This window comes from Trichosurus vulpecula, chromosome 2 (genome assembly GCF_011100635.1).
Source record: "Trichosurus vulpecula isolate mTriVul1 chromosome 2, mTriVul1.pri, whole genome shotgun sequence".
Classification (NCBI taxonomy): Eukaryota; Metazoa; Chordata; class Mammalia; order Diprotodontia; family Phalangeridae; genus Trichosurus; species Trichosurus vulpecula.
The window spans coordinates 323,298,840-323,324,085 of record NC_050574.1 but is presented as its reverse complement, the minus strand read 5'-3'; the positions used below and the strand labels follow the sequence as shown (position 1 = coordinate 323,324,085).

The 25,246-nt window shown below is 38.8% G+C and overlaps 1 protein-coding gene across 1 annotated transcript in view; it reads right to left on the bottom strand.

Moving 5' to 3' along the window:
• The window catches only part of STAG1 (stromal antigen 1), a 376,851-nt gene extending 352,268 nt beyond the window's left edge, over nucleotides 1-24,583 (bottom strand). Inside the window, exon 1 of the mRNA XM_036742693.1 lies at nucleotides 24,338-24,583. The gene's annotated coding sequence lies outside the window, so the exon portion shown is untranslated. The remainder of the gene's footprint in view (nucleotides 1-24,337) is intronic.
• Nucleotides 24,584-25,246: the final 663 nt, after the last annotated feature.

Sequence of the window (25,246 nt, the reverse complement as noted above, 5' to 3'; positions counted from 1 at the left end):
ATTTTAATAGGTGGATGATTTCAAAGATTGATTATCAGATTTTAACACACTCTGTATAGTTTCATATTAAATAAGAATTAAAAGGTATAGGAGACAAGATGGCGGCTGGAAAGCAGGGATGTGCCTGAAGCTATCCCCAGGACCTTCCAAACACCTATAAAAATGGCTCTGAATAAATTCTAGTACTGCAGAACCCACGAATAGCAGAGGAAAGAAGGGCTCCAGCCCAGGACAGCCTGGATGGTCGCTGGGTAAGGTCTATTGCACGGAGCTGGGAGCATAGCAGAGCAGAGTCCAGCGTGGGCAGCAGCAGGACCAACCAGACCAGGAGCCAGGCGGAACAGGCCCTAGCACCCTGATTCAGTGAGCTGTGGCAGTTACCAGACTTCTCAACCCACAAACACCAAAAACAGAGAAGGTCAGTGGGAAAAGCTGCCAGGACAGAGTGAAAGGAGTTCACTGTTCGGCCACTGCCCTGGGAGCAGCAGAGGTGGTGCAGCTCTGAGGACAGAAATACAGCTGCAGTTGCTTATGGCCTCAGGCCCACCTGGTGGGAGGAATTAAGTGGCGGATCAGAGCAGGAGTGCAGAGCCGGCTCAGATCTTAATCGTGGTCCTGGTCAGCAGTTCTTCACGGTGGTGGAGCACTGGTGTGGCAGAGCTTGCTGTGTAGAAAAAGTTCTGAAAACAACAGCACAGCCCCTCAAGCTTGGAACAAAGTACTCTATACTCTACAAGCAGTCATACCCCAACAAAAAACTCAAGGGTCAAGTAGTTGGCTGGGAACATGGCCATGCAGCAAAAACGGACTCAGATTCAGACTCACACTTTGGAATCTTTCTTTGGTGACAAAGAAGACCAAAACATACAGACAGAAGACATCAACAAAGTCAAAGATCCTATGTCAAGTCTCCAAGAAAAACATGAACTGGTCTCAGGCTATAGAAGAGTCCAAAAAGGATTTGGAAAAGCAAGTTAGAGAAGTAGAGGAAAAACTGGGAAGAGAAATGAGAGTGATGCAAGAAAACCATGAAAAACAAGTCAATGACTTGCTAAAGGAGACCCCCCAAAATACTGAAGAAAATAACACCTTAAAAATAGACTAACTCAAATGGCAAAAGAGCTCCAAAAAGCCAATGAGGAGAAGAATGCCTTGAAAGGCAGAATTAGCCAAATGGAAAAGGAGGTCCAAAAGACCACTGAAGAAAATACTACCTTAAAAATGAGACTGGAGCAAGTAGAAGCTAGTGACTTGATGAGAAATCAAGATATTATAAAACAGAACCAAAGGAATGAAAAAATGGAAGACAATGTGAAATATCTCATTGGAAAACCACTGACCTGGAAAATAGATCCAGGAGAGATAATTTAAAAATTATTGGACTACGTGAAAGCCATGATCAAAAAGAGCCTAGATATCATCTTTCAAGAAATTATCAAGGAGAACTGCCGTGATATTCTAGAGCCAGAGGGTAAAACAGAAATTGAAAGAATCTACTGATCTTCTCCTGAAAAAGATCCCAAAAAGAAATATCTGGAAATATTATGAAAGAATATTATTAAATGATATTTAGGGAGCCTAAAACCCCTTCTAAACTTTTTCCCTTGGGAAATTGGGTAAAAGAAAAGGTAAGGTCTTTCTTAAGGAAGATGGTTTAATGGTGATGACTAAACTTAACTCTGATCTAGTTAAAACCATTGCTTTTCCTATCCCCGAAAGGACTGGCCAGAGGATTCCACTTAAGGGATGGGCCCTTTATTCCACAGAAAGGAAGGCTCTCTATTCCACCTTTTATTCAGAAAAGATTCTTAATTTCTGGAAGGAGGGAAAATATCAATCTTTGGGAAGATTCCTCCAGGGGAGTAGTCCAGGAAGGAAAGAGATAGTGGCTGTTTTATTTAACTATTTTGGAATGTTAAACCCAAACTATATTGAACATGTCTTACTGAAAATTCCTATAAATACGACCTAAAATCATCTTAATTTTTGTAGTCATGTCAGTGGATATAGGGTAATAATATTTTGGTGCCTAAAATGCAGACTACAGCAAAATATACATACACACACACACACACGTATATATATATATATATATATTTTTAACTGATATTACTTAGTTATAAAGCTTAACTCAAACACTACCTCATCTATGAAATCTTGGCCTAACCCCCAAACCAAACTATAAGTATTTTTCGAGTTGACAATCTCAGAAAAACCTTAAAATTTGGAGTCACCCACAGGCCAAGAAGAACAAATGATAAGTGTGAGCACAGTACAACACATTTTGCAACAGTAGGATTTCCTCAGAAAGATGTGTGAACAGAAAAGAAGGTCTTGTCGGTTAACTAATAAGAGCAAGGGACAACCAATGGATGGCCAATGGACTTCACTAATACTCATAATGTCAGCAGCCAAAGCAAAAGAACCAAGTCAGTCAAGCCAGTAAGTGTTTAAAGTGCAAGGCTATGATACTATGTGCAAGGCACTATGATAAGCACTGGAGATACAAAGAAAAAGGCAAAAGATAATTCCTACTCTTTTTTTTTTGAAGGCAGGACAATTGGGGTTAAGTGACTTGCCCAAGGTCACACAGCTAGTGTGTGTCAAATGTCTGAGGCTGGATTTGATTTCAGGTCCTCCTGACTCCAGGGCTGGTGCTCTACTCACTGTACCACCTAGCTGTGCCGTTAATTCCTACTCTCAAGGAGTTCACAGTCTTATGAAAGAGACAGCAGGAAAATTATGAAAAAACAAGACACAGACAAGATAAATTAGGGATCATCAACAGAGGAAAGGCACTCTCATTAAAGGGGATCAGGAAAGGCTTCGGGTAGAAGGTAAGATTTCATCTGGGACTTGAAGAAAGCCCAGAAAGTCAAGAAAAAGGAGATGAAGAGGGGCAGCATTCCAAGTATGGGAGACAGCCAGTGAATATTCAAAGAATTAGAAGACAGTATAGTATGTCTCATGGGAGCAAAGGCAATGAGGCTAGATCAGAAAATATGGTGGGGAGGAAGGTATAAGAAGACTAGAGAGGTAGCAAGAGGCCATGGTTAAAGGATTTTCTCTCTGATCCAGTTATTGGTAAGTAGCCTCTACAGTTAACAGAGAGGATTGGGAGAAATAACATTGCCAGATCTGTGCTTTAGGAAGATGAATTTGGTAGTTTAATGAAGGGTTTACTAGAGGGAGAAGAGACTAGAATAGAGAACAACCAACAGGCTATTGTAATGTTAATGTTGTTGTTATGGTTGTTTGTCCTTCATTCTTGAAGAGGACCATGACACCAGCGGAAAATGATGACATGAGTTGCACTTGACTTTGATTTGAATGAGGGAGTGCTGTGCAAGGTCACCAGCCTCACTTTCTCCTTCAGAGCCATCTGGTTGCAGTGGTCTGATATTCACCAGGACAAGTGGAGATGTGGCGCAGGATGCACTGGGAGACTCTGGCCCTTTCAGGCTAAGGTCTTTTCAGGTTCTCACTTTGAGTGAGGTAATGCCGATTCAGTGAATAAGCCTCTTTAAGAAGTTGATCAAGGGATGGCCCCTTTTGTCACGGTCCTCTTCAAGAATGCAAGACAAACACAACCTATGAGTAGCCTCTCCCTCTCCCATTCCCCTCTCCTCTGCCCAAAGGAGGGAGATGGCTGAGACATACCTCCTTAACTTCGAGTTTACTGGCTTGATTTCTTTCTCAAAAACCAAGCCTTAAAGCCAATTCACTCTGGAGCTCATAGACTGGACAATAGGTCCCCGCCCTCCTAGCACAGAGTGAATATAAATACTAAATAGTAACTGCTTCTCTTTTGGGCAGAAACCCTGAGGGTCTTCCCCTCTTGGCTATTGCAATAGAAGAAACATGAAGGAAATAAGCACTTATATAGTACCTACTATGTGCCAGGCACCATGCTACTCATTTCTTACAAATATTATCTCATTTGATCCATATAACAACATTATGAGGTACAGGTACTATTATTATCCCCATTTTACAGTTGAGGAAACTAAAACAAATAGAAGTTAAGTGACTTACCCAGAGTAGTGGCAGTGTCAGAGGAAAAAACAGGAGATGTTACTAAAATAGAACAGAAATGACTTGGTAACTGATCAGATATGGGGGGCATAAGGGGAAAGAGTGAGAGCGGAGAGTCAAATATGACACGTCGGTTGTAAGTCTAGGTAACAAGGAGGATGGTGGTACGCTCCACAGTAATAGGTAAGTTAGGAGGAAGAGAGGGCTTGGCAGATAGATGATGATCTCTGTTTTGGAAAATCATCATCATAGAGATAATTATAATTAAAACCTAGGGAGCTGATGAGATCACCAAGCAATATAGAGGAAAGAGAAAAGATGGCCCAGGATGGGGTTTGGGGGGACCATCCATGATCAGGGGTACAACCTGGATAAAGATTCACCAAAAGAAACTAAGGAGGATCACTGTGACAGGCGGGAGAACCTAGAAAGGGTCCTATCATAAAAATCTAGAGAATTTCAAGGAGAGAACAACTGAAAGTGTTAATGTTAAAGGCTGCAAAGAGGTCAAAAAGAATGAGGATTGAGAAAAGGCTATTAGATTTGGCAACTAAAAGATTACTGGTATCTTTGGAGAGATAAGTTTCAGCCAAATGATAAATTTGAAGACAAACAGCAAAAAGTTAAGACTTAAAGAGTGAAAGGAAATATGTTGAGATAATAGTAAGGATGAATGGATCAAGTCAGGGTTTTTTGAGAATGGAAGAGACACGGACCTGTTTCTAAAACAGGAAAATAGCCGGTAGACAGGGAGAGATGGAAGATTAGTGAGAGAAAGATTTGTGATAGTGTAATGGTAATGTAAATTTGAAGATCTTCCCCATCCATTTATAGGTCCACGTGACCTGCCTATATCACAGGAAGCCTAAGTCACATGTGGTGGGAGGAGCTTGCTGAATGAGAGGAACAGAAAAGGGTGGTGCAGGAAATGTGGGAGCAGTTAGAGCTGAGGGAGAGACAGGAAGCAACCTAGCTGTGCTGTGACTTTTTGTTTGTGGGAAGGCCCCAGCAGGGGGGAAGATATGGAATGGAGTTGCTCTCTGCTGTGATATTCTGGATAAACCTCTATGCTACTTGGATAGATTGGACTTACTGGTGTTGGGATTTGGCTTTCTGGTGTCTGAATAAGCGTTTCACTTCCGTCTTCTATGTGGAGAGTCTGTTATATTTTGCAATTCAGAACCATGCTGGCATACACATAACAATTGCAACTGGTGTGAATATTGCCTTGGCTATAGATAGAAGAGGAAAATCTGCTAAAGACAATATAGCATGGGATCAGTTAGGCAGGCAATGAGTTTGCCTTGTCAAGGGAGATGGGCCACCTCTTCAACGTGAGACAGGAACAAAGGATATTAATGGCAGAAGGCATCTAACAGATGTGAGATGAGCAGAGAAGGGAGCTTTAAGTAAATGGCCTTTTTTTTTCCCCAAACAAGAGGCAAGGTTCTCAACTGAACTCATGGGCGAAGAGGAGCCCTGGGAGGCTTGAGGAGAGAAAAAGGTTTGGAAAGTAGACTCTGGCAAGTGGGATAATGAACTGTTTAAGGAGGTATAAAAAGATTGACTTTGCTATAGTGAGGGCCTAGTTGAGATTATATAACATAAATGTGTAGTAGACCCTGTCAGCAATTTCATTATTCTTCCTAAATTCATAAACGAGCAGATGAACAGGAATGAAGACAGGGCTGAGACACTGTAGGGCAAGATCAGAGAAAGGAAAAGGGGGTAGGGAACCTAAGAGAAGAGTATAATGTTGAACTGGTTCACTACAGGGGAAGGATGGGAAGGGAGGAGAGTGGAGCCAGTGCAAAGATTATGGCCTAGAAAAGAACTGAAGGATGGAAAGATTGATGGGCTCCATTAGGACAAAGAATAGGGTTTGGAATTGCAAGGGAGAGGTGGAGAGGTAAGAGATTTTAACATGTTCACTTTCATGGAAGCTAAGCTATGAACAGAGACAAGATCATAAACAACACTGATGAGTTTGTGGATCCATCTAATTACTGAAGTATTCATTAAAGATGCTGGTCTCTAATTCTCATTCCCTGGTGATACTTCATAAAAAAATTTGGTATAGTGCTATCTTTCTCTATTTTTGAGAAAAGCGTGTATAACTGGGGTTATCTTTTGAATGTCTGAAATGTTAACTGTTTGAAAATATCATATGGTTCTGGTGTTTTATTTTGCTTTGAAGGTGCCATTTCACTGATGGCCCAATTGGTTTAGATCAGGGATTCTTAACCTTTTTTGTGTAATTGACTTCTTTGACAGTCTGGTGAAGGCTACAGAGCCCACCTCAAAATAATATCTTTAAATGCATAAAATATATAAGATCATAAAGGAAACCAATTATATTGAAATAAAGATGTAATATTTTCCCTATCCAACTTCACAGATCCCCTGAAATCTATCCATAGAACCCCTGGATTAAGAATCCCTGATTAGGCTGTCTAGCTCTTATTTTGCCAACTTTGAATTTTTGTAGAGATTCATCCGTTTCTTTTTCATCCTTAGTTCTGAGAAAGATTGTAATATTCTCTTATCATTTTTTTCACAATTCCTTATGACTACATGTTATCTTTGATTTTTATTATCACATATTCCTTATTAATTACTATTCTAATTGAATATTTAAAAATGTTTAAAATTTCACTTTTTCTGCATTTATATATGCTGTATCTCCTCTATTACTCAAAACTAGTCTTTTTATTGCTAAAACCAGATGGATACAATAATATATTCAATAAACTGAGGATTACAAAATCATTTGGGGAATATTCATTATTCGACAAATATTGCGAAAACTGGATAGCAATTTGACAAAAAGACAAAACAAAACAAACATCAAAATTAACCAATATCTAATCCTACAACATAGCCAATGTTGAATGGACCAACCTCCTAAACATTTTAATAATATTCGAAAACCTAAAGGAATATGATTATTGTCTCTCTCACAAGTACAGAGAGGGGATGAATTCTTTCTTAAAGAGCTGAAGTAGATTAAATGTCTCAAGATGCACTGTGAGGTAAAGATGGGAAAGAAAATTACCTTATTGCTCCTGAAAAGAGAAAAAGAGAAATGCTCCACATAGTGTTTAGGTAAGCAGTAGGGTTGCCGTCAGCTTATAATGCCATCCAAACTTGAAACTACAGCAGGGAGAACAGAAATGAGGAAATATTACTCAGGCTAACAGTCAATGATCGTAAGAGAAAATAGGAATGTAGGATTCATTCTTATAACAGTTTAGTGATTTGAACTGAAACAGGGTTAGTGCACCCTGTCCTGAATACTGTGTCAGAACTAAATGAAAATCTTTTAACTGTACACAAAAAGTATTGAAACATGTCCCAAGTAAATTATTCAGAGCCCAAAATACATGCAAGAACAGGTGACTCACTTTGTGATATCCTAAGATCTTTTAAATCAGTTGAAAGATAAAATGAAAACTTGAAGTTAAGTGATTTTATTTTAACTTTGATCCTTCAGTCAACTCAAGTAATCATTATTTGAACTCCTTAGATATACTCACATTAGATGCTAAGACATAACTTATAATCAATTTAGGTAACTAAAACAGGCACACATAAAAGAATTAGAGAACAAAAAGAAAAAGGGTAGATAAATTTTGAATCAAATATAAACTCTTCTTCTTCACATTTAAAACTCTTCACAACTTGGGTCCAACTAGCTTTCTAACTTTATTATACATTACACCCTTAATGCTATTGTATAGTCCAGCCAGACCAACTTTTTCTTATTGTTCTTCACATGTGATCTTCCATCTTCTATCTGTAGCTAGGCCTTCCTTTTGATGGCTGTCCTCTTATCTATGTCTGGAGTGCATTCTTTCATAACTCCACCTCTTAGACTTCCTATTTTCCTTCACACCACAGCTTCAAGTGCAACCTTCTATGCTGAAGCCTTTCACAATCAACTCCGATGCTGGTGTGAATAACCCTGAATGCACATACTGTCTCCTCTGATAGAATGTTAAGTTCTTCAACAATAAAGACTATTTCCTTTTTAACCTACTTATCCCAGTACCTAGTATAGTGCCTGGTATACACAGCCAGCTTATTGATCAATGAGACAGAAGAGGTTCAGGGACACTGTGGGAAAGGAAGTACTAGCAACTCATTCAAAAATTTCATTAAGAACAGTTGTACTTATTTGCCTTACAGCTATGTACAAGAAATTAAAACAAGACAGAAACAATATTAGAAAGGCTTCTGACTTGAATTCATGAAGAACACATATTTCCAGGTAGCTGTATCCTACTTAGAGGCTAACTCTTCCAGTCAGAAATGCTTTTTGTTCAGTTAAATTGAGAACAACTGCTGCCTCAAACAATTCATGTTCTTGCAAAAGGTATTCGGAGGGAAAATCTCTAGTTTGGGGACTGAGGTCCCAAATGAATTCACCGAATAAATTTTTTGCTATTCTTCCTCCTTGGGTTGATGATACTCTGAAACCTAGGTCAAACATATTTTAAGAGATGGATAGAAAGCTATTCTCTGAAACTGTGAAGTCAATCTCAGGCAAAAAAACATGCAAACCAGTCAAGTTTGCCTGTAGTACCCTCAACTTTATGTGTCTACATCCTGGATATTTTCTTCCCCTCCAAGCTACTCCTCTTCCTTCTTCATTCTCCAGCCCATAGAGTCTTTTCTTCTCTCCTCCCTCCCTGGCTTCCTCTTCTCCTACTCCTTTTCCACTGTCTCTCAAGTGCTTACATACAACCAATGGTGTCTGTACATTTAATACAGATCAAAGTCAAAAGCTAAAATGAAGAAGCTCTGGTGAAAATTTCAAGGATATATGTATAGAAGGTTTTATTAATATTTAGAAGGTTTGGGGGATTTTTCAATTGAGCCAAAAAAAAAAAACCCTACAACATACAAATATGCCACATAGCTTCCACTTCAGTTTTCCTCATCTGTAAAATGAAGGGGCCGGGGTCTACATGAGCTCTCACAGACCTTGTCAGTTCAAAATCTCTGATCCTATGACTTTGAAGAGAAAAAAACAATGTATCTGATAACATAAAAATAAAAAGATTTTGCACAGAAAAAAAGGAAAAGCACCTAAAAAACTAGGAAAAACCTTTACATCAAACACTCCCAATAAAACTGATATTCTAAATTTTTAAGAGACTGATAAAATTTATCAAAGTACAACCCACTGTTCAACAGATTTTGGTTAAAGACTATAAACAGGCAATCCTCAAAAAAGAAACTGAATGTGTAACCATAGACAAATCAAAATCACTTTTCTAATATATTACATAAACCAATAATACGTCTTGTAGTACCTACTAACAGGGTTGCTTTATGGTCCAAAGAAGTATATATGCAAAGCCCTATACGAAATAGGTTATTCAAAAAACTCCCTAATAAAGACCATATGGCATTTTGCCCTTTCTTTACCTGCAACTAAAGCTATGACTTTCTGTATTATTAAGACAATCTGTACTAAAAAACACTAATATCGTCAGAGAATTATATCAGCTATATTGTACATAAAACATGCTTTTAGGGATGGTCAGGAAACCTAACCTTCCTTTGAAACATTTATGTCTCAATGTAAAAAAAAATTCTGTGGTATACCAAAAGAAGAGTTCCTCCTTTCTCCTATATCACAGCTGTTAAAATAGCACATTGCCAGGACAGAAGAGATGAAGATGACCCCAGCACAGTACCTTCTCCTTTTCAACCCACCACTGTCCACCCTATACATGACATGAAGAGGACATGATGGATTGCTGAGTACTGCTCACCCACCAACATTAACATATATTAACATTAATTTATATGCATAAGCTCCTACTTTGGTTATATCTATAGGTCACAAATGTCCATGAACTAGAGACAGTTTGCTGTAATAATTTCATGAATATAACAATCAAAATAACTATATTACCATTCAGTTTCCTTTTTTCTCACCTAGCTTTAAAAATTGATCCTGGCTCAGCGGATTGAGGTTGAGGTACGACCTGAAACAATTATCACGTAAAAGCAATCAATCAGGTTAGAAAGCATCGAAATCACTGCTTTCAGATGTGTCTGTGTTTTACAGTTAGCTAACAGTTTTAATAAAACCATGGAAATCAAGTTCAAACAAGGAACAAAAATGAGTTAAAATAACCATTCCTTTAAACAACAAAGCCTGGCAATATAAGCATTGTGTCTAAGAAAACTAGAGTTTCAGATTCAAAACAAAAGATTTTCAGTATTTGATGTAAAGCTGACAATTCGGTTATGAAAAATTATATTATTAAATTGAATTTTTTATACTCCAATTTTAGGAAAAACAGGCAAATGCCAATAAATAACTCAATATGAGGTTTTTTCCAAGTTATATCTTTTATGTGTCAACTACATCTTCAGCACTGTACATAATCATAATTGATATTTAAAATGATAGCCTGGAAATACTATAAAGTTTTTCATAGTAATCATGATATGATATTCAGTGCTTCCTAAATCAAAGAAATAATTTTAAAAATATTTTAAGGATTAATATCCAAAGGTTTTTCTGCTTAATTCATTCCATCAACCAAAAGACCCCACTGTCAAACTACTCTTATTCATTGGGGTTGAATAACACTGAAAACTACTTATCTGTATTCATCAGGTATTATTCTACATGTCTTCAGTTCTCAGTGAACTAGACCGTTTAACTGAAATATCCAATTAATGAAAACATACCTAAATTACCTAAATCTTCATTAACATGAGTTTTCTTTCATTTCTTTGTTCTAGATGAAATTAATCTCCTTTGGACAAGTGCACCTCACAATCTAGTTTCATTTGGTATACACATTTCACAGGTAACCCACTTTAAACTTTTTCTAAATGTAGTCTTTTGGAAATTACAAGGTCATGTGTCAGAATCAAAGCTGGGGTGCTAAGAGTAATGCTTCCAAATTCTACCTAGACAAAAACAGTACTGGGCTAGTGACACTAAAAGTAGAACAGGTTTAAATTGAAAAAAATAAAATAAAAATAAAGTACAGTGTATGGGAGAACACAAAATTATAAATAAAAGAACTTGATGGAGAATAACTGAAATTAATTACATGGCATGCTTAAAGTAAACTGGGGTGACAGAATAGCTGACTTACCAAACTGGACAACTGAGGGACACGAAAGATCACAGAAAAACTAAGAATTTGGCTTCTGTACAAAGCCTTTAAAATAAAATGGCTGATCTAAAATACTTAGAAACAAGTGGGAACTTTGATATAATTGGGATCTGAGAGAATTAGCTAGTAGATAAGCAATATGATTTAATAGTGCATATAGATATGGAAGCTTTAGATAGCCTATTAAGCAAAGAAGGCTAACAATTTCCTGGACAAATGAGATATCATATGGAGCCTCGGTGAACAGTATCTACTAAAAGAATGAACAAGTAGTTAAGAGGGGATATACTATAAACTGTCTGACAAGCATGAAAAATTCAACCTTAGATAAGAGATCATAGAAATGAATTCCAGAAATAAAGCACAGAATTCTCAGAACTAGAAAGGATTTTAGGTCATCTAGTACAAACCTATTACTTTATGGATTTGAAAACTGGGCTCTACCACTGACGGGACCAAAGATATAAAAAGGCAGACCCAGAAAATAAGCTAGGTCTCCAGTATTCTTTTCATTGTATACTATGCTGTCTGCAGACTACAATACAATTCAGGGAAATTAAGTGACAGCCATGTATCTAGGAAGAGGTAAAGTGGGAAATAGAAATTGTCGTTGAGTCATTTTTCAGTGGTGTCTAACTTTTATGACCCTATCTGGCGCTTCCTTGGCAGAGATACTGGAGTGGTTTGTCATCTCCATCTCCAGCTCATTTTACAAATGAGGAAACTGAGGCAAACAGGGTTAAGTGACTTGCCCAGGGTCACACAGCTAGTTAAGTGTCTGAGGCCACATTTGAACTCAGGAAAAGGAGTCTTCCTGACCAGACATGGCACTCTACCACTGTATCACCTAGCTGTCTAAATAGGAATCAGGTTTCAATAATGGGAGACCGCCATTACTTAAACATAGACAGGTGGATGATACGTGAAAGTGATGTTTCAGAATAACACAAATGACTACAGGAAACAAGTAGTTTCAGAACAAGGATGGGGAACCTGTGGCCTTGTAGGTCCTTGGGTGCGGCCTTTTGACTGAGTCCAAGTTTCATAGAATAAATCCTTTTATTACAGGGATTTATTCTGTGAGTTTGAATTCAGTCAAAGGGCCTCACTTGAGGACCTAGAGGGTCACATGTGCCCCTGAGGTCACAGGTCCGTTGTGTCGCCCCCCCATTCCCGTTTTAGAACCTCTCAAGAAAGGGAAATTCTATTCATGTATTCTAGGACTTACTCTTGAACAGTGAAATGGTACATGAAATGATTTAAGGTGAATCCTGTATTAACAAAACTAAAATCAACATTCTGATTGAGAAAGTGAATTAGACATTGACCATAGTTACTTTTAGAGAAGAAAACTGGTAAAATTCAAACCTTATACTAAGATAAAAAGTTAAAGATGATGTGCTTTAACAATATGCTTTATTCAAAACCAAATATAGAAATAAAAATAAAATAGGTATGGGTCCCACAAGGTAAAAAAAAAAAGGGGGGGTAGCAGGAGAGGGGAGTTTGTTATAATAACTATGACAGGATCATAGGTTTAGACCTGAAAAGAAACTTAGAGGTCATCTAATCCACATAATCCTCCTACACAAACACACACTTTACAGATGAGTAAAACTGACACCCAAAATGGTGAAATGACTTGCCCAAGCTAAGAAGCTAATAATAATACAGCTAATAAGGAGCAGAGTCAAGATATGAACCAATATTCTCTGATTCTAAATCCAGTATTTTCCTTTTCACCACTCTCCTTCATTAAATAACTATAATAACTGTCAGAAAACATAATCCTTAGAAGAGTCAGACGAGTTTAAAACTAGGAACTCTAATAGTGCTCTTTGTACAGTACTGCACTCTCTAGCATATATGGATGTTCATAGGCACACAGAAGTCTCTCAATAAACTCATTAATTAAAATTAGGAGGTCCAGAAAGGAACAGAATAGTAAATTTTACATTCGATTCTAAAAGAAGACTGTTTAAATACTTCAAGGGATGGCAGTCAGCCAAAATACATCAGTTCCACCATTAGTGATCACAGAGCTCAAGAGAGCTCAGTGATAAAAGGCAGACTGAATGAATTTTTAAAATTTCATAAATTTTCAATCAAGTTCTAACCTCCCACCTCTGCAGATTTTCTCTTAAAGCACACAGGCTGGATACAATAGATAAATTGGTGATAAGCACAAGACATGGTCAAACTAATGCAACTCAACAGTATTTACTGAGTACCTGTGTGGCTGTGCATTGTGGGCAATATTAAAAGAGTATGACAGGATCCTTCAAGGATTTTAGACTAAGGGAAGAAAATATATGTACATGGAAAAAAAATCAGCCAACAGAACAATGTAAGTCAATGTCAACCACTGAAGTTCATACTCAGATGTCCAATTCCTACAGGGAAACTTCCATTAAGATTGGTAAAATTAGAAGTCATGTCTAAGTCCATTCTCCCCTCTTTACTTCAAAATGGCAAGAAAAATGTGTCAAAGAAAGAAAAAAGGGGGAGGGGGGGAGGAAAAATTCACAATAAAAACCTCTCAGAAAAACCAACAGAGAAGTAGAGGAAAAGAGGAAAGAAGAGAAAGAGAGAACAAGCGCCCCGTGCACAATGTTCTTCCAGCAATGTTGTATGGCTACATGTCATAGAACAGAATTGCATAAGATGAAGATCACTAATCAAGGTAGAGAGGTATGACAGTTGTGAGCATGCCATAATACTCTAACAGTTACACTTGAAAAGTGTTATAGAGGATATTAGAAAAATGACTGACTGGAAAAAAAATGGGCCAATCACAAAGTGGGAGTAAGGCATCCCTTACATATACTTATAAAGAATAACTTAATGGTCCGGTACCACACAATGTCAGGAGAAAATGAGGAAAAAAACCCTTCTCTCCCCTCTCCCTCCACCCCAATCAGAGGATTTATGGGTAGACATGAACACAAACAGGTAGAGCAGGCCCATGGATTGGTTGTAATTTGCATTCCTGGAAAGTACTCAAATCATTCAGGGCACAAATCTATTGGGACACTGGAGAAACACTCCCAAAGAATTCTCAACATGATAAAAAATACTAAGGCATAAAAGAAAAATACAAAATTCCCAGTTGAGAGGAATAAAACTGCAACAACATAAAAGCCCCCACAGTTATAAAGGATCAGTTACAAGAATCTGGGAAGAGGGGAGAAGGAGAAGAAACATGAAAAGAAATTAACACCTTCAATGAATTCAAGACAAAGAAGAGAACAGCCAAGTTAGGAGAAACAACAATCACTCTAAAACACCAGATTCTCTAAAGAAATAACCAACTTTTACAGTAACAAAAAGGTGGATACCCATTGAAAAATGACATAATGATTATATAGATGTAAAGGAATACTACTTTGTCATAAGAAATGACAAATATGAAGAATTCAGAAATGCCAAAGAACTATATGAAATGATGCAGAGTGAAGTACATAGGCTATATATAACTATAATAATGTAAATAAAACACTGAAAGGCAGCCAGACACTAATTGTATGAACCACTTGGCTCAGAAAAGATGAAATATACTTCCCTCATCTCAAAAGAACAGGAAAACTATGAACATATAATATCACATTTGTCCTTAGATACAGTTGATGTATTAGCTTTTTAAAAAATATTTTACTTTTTATTGTCATTCTGAACTTGACAAACATCAACAAACATGACCATTTCCAAATATGAAAGAAAAGGAGAAAAAGAAGGCTATATATGAAACCTCACATCTCCATTATGTATAGCTTGCATTTCTTTTAAAATTATAGAAGTTCAACACTTTGGTTGCAAAGCTGTCCTGCTAGTTTATGGTTTCTTCTGAGATTCCACCTACTCTCCTGATTTTCAAAAGGCTACGATAACTCTTTTCTATTTTTTTAAGCATCTCTATCAAATTATTCCTTCCCTCTACCAAATCCTCTCCAATTAAAAAAAATCCTATAACAAATAAGCATAATTAAGCAAAACAAAACCAAACATTGGCCATGTCCAAAACTACATGTATCAATCCACACTGAGATGCCTCCATCTTCTTAGGCAATGGCAGGTGGCATGTTTCATCATCAGTTCCCTTCAGTTTTGGTTGCTCATTTTATCAGAATTCTTAAGTATATCAAATTTGTTTTGCTTTACCATGGTTGTTCTGATTCTCTTCACTTAAATGCATTAGTTCATTGAAGTCTTCCCAAGTTCTGTGGAATCTATTTCTCTCATCACTTCTTAAGGCTAAATATTCAATTACATTCATATACCATGATTTCTTCAGCTATTCCCCAAACTGATGGGCATCCCCTTAGTCACTAGTTCTTTGCTATAAATAAAAAGTTCTTCTATAAATATAAGTTCTTTCCTTCTTTCCTTGATCCCTCTGAGGTATATGCTAAGGAATAGCATCAACAAGTCGAAAGGCATGCGTAGTAACTTTTGGGTATAGTTCCACATTGCTTTCTGGAATGGTTGTACACTAATTCACAGCCCTACTAAGAGTGTGTCTAAGCCCCCGCAACATGTCATTTTCCTTATTTGCAATCTTTGCAATACAACAGATGTGAGGTAGAACTATAGAATTATTTTAATTTTTGTGTCTTTGTAAGTGATTTGGAGCTTTTTTCTTTCATATGGTTTTGGAATGCTTGAATTTCTTTCTTTGAAAACTATGCTCGAAAAAAAAAAGAAAAAAAAGAAAACTACACTTGTTCCTATTCTTTGACCATTTATTTATGGGTAACTGGATCTTGTTCTTATACATTTGAACCAGTTTCTTACATATCTTGTTTAATAGACCTTTATAAAAAAAAAAAAACTTAAGATTTCTTTCCCAGTGACTTCACTTCTAATTAAGTACATTAATTTTGTTTATGCAAAACTATTCATTTTTATGTAATCAAAATTTTCCATTGTATCTTCTGTTATCATTTCTATCTCTTGTTTGGTCATAAACTCTTCCTCTATCATAGCTGTGAAAGGTTACCTCCTTCCTTACTCCTCTAATTAGGCACAGTGGAGAGAATAAGGAAGATCATTTCAAATCCTGCCTCAGACCCTTCTTGTGTGACCCTGGGCAAATCACTTAAAGTCTCTCAGCCTTAGTTTCCTCATCTATAAAATGGGAGTAACTACACAGGACTGTTGTGAGGAGAAAATGAGATAACGTAAGTAAAACACTTTGCAAACTCAAAGCAACATAAATATGAAAATTGCTATTATTATTTTGATGTGACTTCTGGATCATGTATCCACTTATAGCATATTGTAGTATATGCTTCAAAATATGGGTTTAAACCTAATTTCTGCTAAACTGCTTTCTGGTTTTCCCTAACAATTTTTGTTGAATAGCAAATCATCGCCCTAATAATTGGTGTATTGGGGGTTTTTTAACACTATGCAACTATTTTAATTTGCTTCTCAGTATGTTACCTAATTTATTCAAATGATTGACTATTCTATTTATTAACCAATAACAAATTTGATTTTGATAATTACTGCTTTGTAGTGTAGTTTGAGATCTGATACTGCTAGGCCCATTCTTTCCAACTTTTTCTTAATTTCCCCTGAGATTCTTGATCTTTCATTCCTCCAAATTAATTATTATTTTTCTGTTTCTATACAATAATCCTTTAGTAGTTTGAATGGCATGACACTAAAAGTGTCAGTTAACTTAGGTAATACTGTTATTTTTATTTTACTAGCACAGCTCAACCATTAGATACTATCTTCTGTCATTATTTTTGTAAAATGTTTAGTAGATGTATTTATATAAGTTCTTATGTCTGTCCTGGTAGTTGGACTTTGAATACTTTATATTATTGTATGTATTATGTAGTTATTGTATGTATTATGTAGTTATTTTTGAGTGGGGGATAATTCTTGTGAAGACTTCACAGAGAGAGAAAATACAAAAATTACTTTTTTTATTTCTGGAATAAGCAGGGGCAATGAGAGGATGGAGCAGACTTGGGATTTAACCTTGTAGGAATGTGATTACCTAACTCTCAGGAATTCGAGGCCTGGGACAATAAGTGCCTAAGGGTTGTTCTTTCCCTGCTCCAGGAAGCCTCCTCCCTCTTTCCTCATTCCTCCTCTTTACCTTAGCCATATTATTGCCACATCAGCAGCTAGTTACTAAATAAGGAGATATGTTTTGGGTTGGCTATACTCGATTTCCTGGTTCTTTGTCTAGCTTTTTGTGGCCTAGATTGTAAGCCAGGCTCCCAGACAATGGAGAGGTGGGATAGTGTTGGGTGGGAGTTCTTATGCTATAGGATATATGTTGGTGCTTTGCCTTTGTGAGCCTCCTCCTTCCTAGTCCATCCTAGTGGAGGCGACGCCCAAATCTTGGGAGAATTGAATAAAATACTTTCTGTTCCTCCTGGAGACACCTCTTTGTTTTATGAATTTATATTTCATATTGGTAAGGGTCTTGTACCCCACACATTTTGAAATTTCTCTCTTCCCATTGAGTTTTGGTAGTACAGAGAGAAATGCTACTAATGTGGAGTTACTGTATATATTGTTATTTTGATGAAGTTATTGTTTTAACTAATTTTAGTTAATCTTTAGTGTTTTCTAAGCAGACCATCATATCTGCACAAAATAATGTTGTTCCTTCTACCCTATTGCCTATTCCCTCAATTTTTTTCATGTCTTATGTTACAACTAGCATTTAGCTGTATTAAATAACAGTGATAATACACCTTTGCTTTATCCCTGCTCTTACTGGAAAGGCTTCTAGCATTTCTCTGTGATTTTATAAGATGGTATTTACCACATTACGTAATGTTCCATTTGTTTCTATGCTTTTTAGTGTTAATAGAAAAAGTATGGTATTCTTTCAAAAAAATTTCTTTATCTGTTCATATAATAATGTGATTTTTATTTTGTTGTTAATATGGTCATTTATGTTTATAATTTTCCTCATAGTGAACCAAACCCACATTCCTAGAATAAATACAACCTAATCAGTGTATAATTTGCTAATATGTTTCTCTTATCTCTCTACTAATATTCATTTAATGCATTCACATCAATATTTATTACTGATACTGGTCTACAGTTTTCTTTTTCTGCTTTGTTTCCTTTGTTTAGGCTGTAATATCATATTTGTTTCATGGTATGTTAATTTTAAACATTTTTTATTTATCATACAGAGAGCTCAATGATGGTGGAGAGAGGGTGCTACATATCAGGAAATTCTTAATGCGTAAAAGCAAAAGTCATCAATAATAAATAGAAAGATCAACATTTTTGGAACCACAAGATGAAGAGATTTCTTAAAAAAGCTATCAGAACAAAGCTTTAAAAAAAAAGAGAGAACATTTGAGATCTCTATAAGCCAAAGCAACTTACTCTAAAGACAGTATTCTAGTAAAGAGCAGAATTAATGGTCTCCAAGAAATACATGGTGAAATAAAATACCTGAATACAATAATTTAGAAAATCATAAAAAAGAATCGACCAAAAGTATAGGAAACAAAGGGAAAGCACAAACATTAGGAATCACAGATCATCAACAAAGAAATTCCAAGTTCATCTCACATGGAAATATGATCAATCTCCAGAATTTCACCAACAGCTACCAAGAACAAACCTAGCAAATATACCAAGGGAAAAGAGTCTGAATTATATATGGCTATCCTCATCTACATTAAATGAAAAGAAAGGATACCTAGTTTTTACCTCCTATAACATAGCCTGAAAACCCAATCTAAACCATCAATGAAAAAAGGTTCCATTTGTTTAAGAAAGGGAAGAATTTGGAAGGCAGTGTTTCTAGTGGATAGAGCACTGGGTACAAAGTCAAAAGGTTCTAAGTTCAGATCCCACCTGACACTCACTACCTGTGTGACCTCTCTCCACAATAATTAATTTCCTTGAGTGATCCCTTCCAACTCTATAGGTCTTATGATCCCAGATAATTTTGAACCATTCCCACTGAAGCCATAAGTAGATCACCTGATATACAAATTCATCCAACTCCCTACAAGCAACCTCCGTTTGTCTATCTCATCAGTACTTCAAACTAAATTTGTCCAAAATTATTCTAAATTATCTTTCACCAAAAATATGTTCCCCCTCTAGCTTTATATTATTTTTCTCAATGACCCTCACCCAGTTCCCCACATTCAAGCTCTTGGTATTCTTTAATTCTTTTCTTTCCTTATTTTTCAGATGCAATTATTTAGCAAGTCTTATCAAATTTACTGCAACAACCTCTCTCAAATTCATGCCTTACTCTCTTCCCACTGCAATAACCAAGATACTGATTACATCTTGCCTGGATTATAATGTATCTTCCCACCATCACCCTTTCCAAACTCAAAACCATCTTCCATACTACTGGCAGATAAATTACCCCTTATGCACGCCTTATCCAAAAGCTGTAGTCTTTAAGGAAAAGCAGTATATGCATAATGGATAAAGCATAATGGATAAAGCATAATAATAAAGCATAATGGAATTAGAAGACCCATGTTTGATAATGTGGCAAAGCCTCAGTTTGCTCATCCATAAAATCAGAATAATACTTGTACTACATAAATGTCTTACTGCTCTGGTCACCTAAATCCTCCTCTCAAAAATCCTTAGTGATTCGCCACTGAGTTAAGTTTGTTGAACATTCGAAAGTTCCCATAGTATAGAAGAAAGGGCGCTGAAGCCACATTTCCTGTTCAGTTTATTTCTAAGCTCAACTGGGGGTGAGAGAAGGGTTATGGGGCTGGAAGAGATGGCCCACTTAAACTCCCCTTTCTCCTTTTGAAAACTTGCCTTTATAAACTTCACAAGGTTGTTTAGAAAGTGCTTTGTTAACTTTAAATTGCTACGTAAAACTGAGTTATTATTATTAAACGTCTTCTAGATTCAAAGCCACTTTATTCTTCCATTTTTCCCACCCACTTTCACTTCCCTGACATTAGTTTACATACTGGCCAAACTGTTTCAGAAATATGCCCTGCATTTTCCCATCTCCTTAACATTAGTATGCAGTTCCCTACATCTGAAATACTCTCCTTCTCTTTTTTATAATCTAACTCAAATGCCACCTCCTCCTCAAAACCTTCCTTATGCCTCCAGGTGAAAGCAGCCTTCCCCTTTCTTGAAGCTTTTCTAACACTCCACTTGGCACATCTCTAATATACTATGTATTACTTAATATTAGAATTATTTGTATGTGCATCATACCCCCACCTATCATCAACCAAAAAAGCACCAAGGGCCTTCACACTAGAATATCCAAGCACTACTGAAGCCTTTTCACCCTGAAATATCCCACCTCCGGGCCTGCTCCCACTTCATCTGGAGTCTCCACTACATGAAAGGTCCCAGGCCAGGGTAGCCTTCCTTCCTCTCAGTTTCTGTTCCTGAATTCTGGACTTTAAAACGTCAGCAGTTGTCTCATTCTGTAATTTCCCAACCATCCCAGGAGTCTTCTCATTTTGGAATATTCTTCCACCAGACTCCTCCTTCCATTGAGGAGTTCTGGCTCAGGAGTGGCATTTGAGCAGCTCCTTCAAGGATGGGTTGGATTTCAACAGGTGCAGAAAGGTAAAAGTGCTATGGGAAATACGAAGTTAGGACATATGACATATAAGACGATTTAGTCCAGTTTGTAGCTGAGTATAAGGCACTGGATAGTTAAGAGGGGATAGTAAAGAAAAATTCTGGAGAGCTATTAACACTAGCCTAAAGAATTCTATTTTTTAGGCAATGAGGAGACATTGAAGGATTTAGTTTGAGCTGTGCAATGATGTAAACACAGCTGTGCATTAAGAAATTCTTCTTGTAGTGGTATATAAAATGGACTGGAAAAGGCAAAGAACAGAAACTGGTTTGGAGGCTATTTAAGAGAGAGAAAAACAGATAATGAAGGCTGCAACAACAGATTGGAGATACAATGCAACAATGTACCTACTTAGCACTAGGCTATTTTCTCCCTGGACAGATTATCTTGGTAAATTAAGTTACTTATCTGGGCATATCTTGAATTCTGAATAACAGATAAAAGTCTTATAAAACTTTTAAGGTTTCTCACAGCACCTAGTAACAGGGCTAGGTTTTTGTTGTTTGGGGAGGTGTGGGGGGAGGAAGAATGACAAAGGAGAACTTGATAAATACTCAATAACTAGCTAACTAGATAAAAACCTGACAACAAAAGTAATTGAAGCAAAACAAAGTATCTAAAAATGGGAAATTTCTAAAAGGTAAACTGATTCAAAGAGGAAACTAAGCAAAGAAATGAGGAAACAAGCTCTATTTGCTATTCCTATGTCAATCCAGACTGAAAACAACCTCCTCCCCCCCCAAATAATGGAATGAGACAGTAAACATGAAAAGTCATCTTTCCCCCTCTAATTGTACAATTCAGATCCCATTTTAAGCAAACTATGAAAATACACAAATTCATAGAAAACCATGAAAATATAAATAGTTCATTTTGGAGGCAAAATACATAGTTGCATATTTTTTAATATAACCATTAAAATCATTAGCAGAATAGGACTAATTTCATTAAAATTCATATAACAGCATAGTAGGTCATTGAGACTCAGAGCTTAAGTTCTGTCACTGATCCTATGTGACCCTGGACAAGTACCCTCACACTCTATGCTCCAGGTAACTCTTTTAAGACCAAGAATGGTAGAACAGTATACCACTTGTTTTTGTAGAAGTTTGCTTACCTAAATCTCTCAACACCTAGGACATCAAAGTTTTAGGCAAAAACATAAGCAAAAACCTTTTTAACATGCACTGACTTAGTGTATTTCTCCATGATATTTCATATCTGAAAAAATATCCCTTAGTTTTACTACAATATTAAAATTTTTTAAATGATGCAGGTTTCTACTCTAAAGTAACTTAGTAATAATATTATCAATAAGTTTTCAATTTGTGGCCTTAGGGGACTTGAGCACTTTTTGAATAAAATGAAGTTTTTAAAATTGAAACAAAAATTTTTTTAGAATTCTTCCTTAAAACTTCCCAAGAACTTTATTTAGTAACATTTTCATCAAATGTTTTCAACATTTACTAGACTGAGCAAAATCAAATAGTTGAGAATCTCCAAATTAAGAGATGGAAGGCACTTTAGAGATCATTTCTGACAATTCCTTTATTTTACCAGTGAGCTGCAGGAAAACTAAGCCTTGTCCAAGGTCACAAAGCTACTGAAAAAAGCAGAACTTGAACTCTGTGTTCTTTCCACTAAACATGGGGCAAAACCTCTAAATTCTTTCAACATAATTTCTTATGAAAATGTGATTTTTCCTGAGGTTTATTAATCTGTTAGAATTTTTCTCACACCAGACTAGATATTGTATAGCAAGTTGTCATTTCTACCTTAAATCTAAGCACTGTACTAAGTGTAATGATTTGTTCAGAATGGACAACACTACAAACTAATAACAATGAAAGCTGGCCTGTATTTGGCTTTCCATAGGTCAGAAATACATGCCTTCAGAGAGCTGAGAACTTTCCACCAACCTCTTTGAGTCTCAGGAAGTTGTCTAAGGTAAAGCTGAGTTCAGTGACTTTCTCATGAATAGAGTTTACAAGTGTCTACCAAACAACTGGAAGCCAGGTTTTCCTATCTCCAGGGACCTTAAAGGTATGTATCAGCAAAGTTCAACTCAAACACTTGTTAAGCACTTGCTTCCAGTAAGACACAAAACTAAAAAAAAAACAAAAACCCTTAAATTATAAGACCTATTCAAATTTCAGGTTTGGTTGATAAATCACTGAACCATACACATATTCACATCCTATCATTGCAAGCAAAATCTCTAATTGTGAAGATGCAAAGATATTTAGGAATGGGTGCTATCTACTACAGCACTCTCATCTGAAATAAAGAAAAATGTGTAAACTATTTTGAACCTTAAAACCCAAACTTTAACAGTAAACATTTCTCCTAGTTTAAACTCTCTCATTGCCCACAAATAGTGGCCCTTGTTTTATGGGTAGTTAGTTGGGAGACAGAAGTCTCTTGAAAACTTGCACCCTGAATCCCTACGATAAAAACTCAATAAACAGCCAAATAAGATGTGGGCAAATTGGATTGATACAATAATTCTTAATTTCTGCAAATTTCCCAATCCCTTAAAGAGAGTGAAATTATCCACTTCGGACATCCCAACTGAGGCCTGGAGGGTCTACTCTAAATGCCGACATCGGTCCATAAGCTTTTTCTCCTCACCCCCAGATTATGGAGGGAAAACAACTTTTATTGGTTTCGCCTCCAGGTGGGTTGGAAAACAAGCCGGGACTGCGCCCAAGGCCTGGGCGTTTTTGCAACGGGACCACTTTTAGGAAGAGGGAAAGAAGATAGCGGCAAAGAGCGGTTTCGAAGGCCCCCCTTCCTCCCGCCAAACACCCTAAGCACCCCCCCCCCCCCCGCCAACTCCCCTTCCTGCACACGCACACATACACGGGCACACACACGGACACACGCGCACATATCCCCAATTTCCGCCCAGGCAAAACCCGACCCTGCCCTACCCCACCCCAAAGAACAAGAGGCCTTGGACGCGGCGGACTGCAGAGCCTGGACGACCCCCAGGCCCCCTCCGCAGCCGCGAGATGGGGTCATGTGACGCCGCGGCGGCGGCAGTTAAAGCACCGCAGAAACGCAGGCACCCCGCGCCCGCCCCCCGACACAACTCGAGGTCCACGGCCAGCGAGCTGCGTCCCGAGGGCCCGGGGCAGGGAGCAGAACTGATCGCGGCCGGGTTCTGGCGGCGGGCCCGGGCCAGTCACAAAGGCTTTGGGCTCCGGTCCCGCTCCAGCCCCTGGGTCCGGCCGGGGGGAGCGCGAGAGAAGAAACATTTACGGCGGCGGAGGGAGACCAGGGCGCCCATGTTTCCGGGGTCCCCGCCGCGTCCACCGGGGAACTCCTCGGGCGCCCTCCCCTCCTCTCCCCCCAACCCCACGGCCGCCTCCCCCTGTCATGCCGCCACCCGTACAGGCCCTGCCGCGGTCTCCCCTCCCCCGCCCGCTCCCCCGCTCTCGCTCGTTCGTTCGCTCTGCTCCCGGCCTCCATCTTGGATCGGCGCTTCCAGCTCCCGCCGCCGCTGCCGCCGCCGCATTCCCCCTCTTTCCCGCCCCCCGCAGCCGCCGCCGCCGCCTGCTCTCACCTCGGCTGCCCATCCCGGCGCCGCCGGCCGCCGACCCGGTTTTCCCCTAAAAGTCTCCCGTGTGTTATTCCCGATGTGGGGGGGTTTTAGCGGGGTGGTCGCCGGGGGTTCGAGAGCGGGGGCCGCGCCTTCAGCGGAGCTGCAATCCTAACCCGCCATCTGGTGGCATTTTCCACACGCCAATGGCGCCGCTGCAGACCCGAGGCCCGACCGCCCTCTGCTGGCCACCCGCGCCACAGCCTCACTGCTGGGTACGGCCGAGGAAGGGGTGGGCGGGCGGAGCTGGGGGGGGGGGGGCCGAGCGCGAGTAGGGAATGGGGAGGGGGGAGGCAATGACAGGAGCGTATACGCCGTCTCTTACGTTAACAGTGCACATGCGCCCCCGTCACGGCGGGAAAAGCAACCAAACACAGCGGTTCTTCTTCCCGCTCTTCCTCCCCCCTCCCCCACTTAGGGCCTCTCGACTCTCCCAACCAATCCTTCCCACCACCTCCTGGCGCCGAATCCCTAACTACTAGTTAAGGGCGTTATTGACAGTTCGTGGAGCGGATAGGGAAGGGGGAGAGAGGGAGCAGGGAGGAGGCCCCGGCGTCGTGACGTCACCGCGCTAATAAAATGTGGCCGGCCATTTTCGGAGATTTCTCGCTTTGCAGCGAGGGGGCTCCTTACCCCCACCCTCCCTCGCCGCCGGGCTCCTCCCCTGCTTACTGGCCGGAGGGCTCAGAACGCGGCCCCGCCTCTCTGGGCCTCTTCACACACACACCCCCGCCCCGTCTTTCTGAGCAGCTGAAGGAAAAAAAGCTGAGCGGAAATGGGGTGAAGCGGGACTAGAGGGTCCAGCACCAACTCCCCACCTCTAGTCCTTGGCCCCCCACCCAACCCCCCCCCCCCCCCCCCCCGCTCCCTATG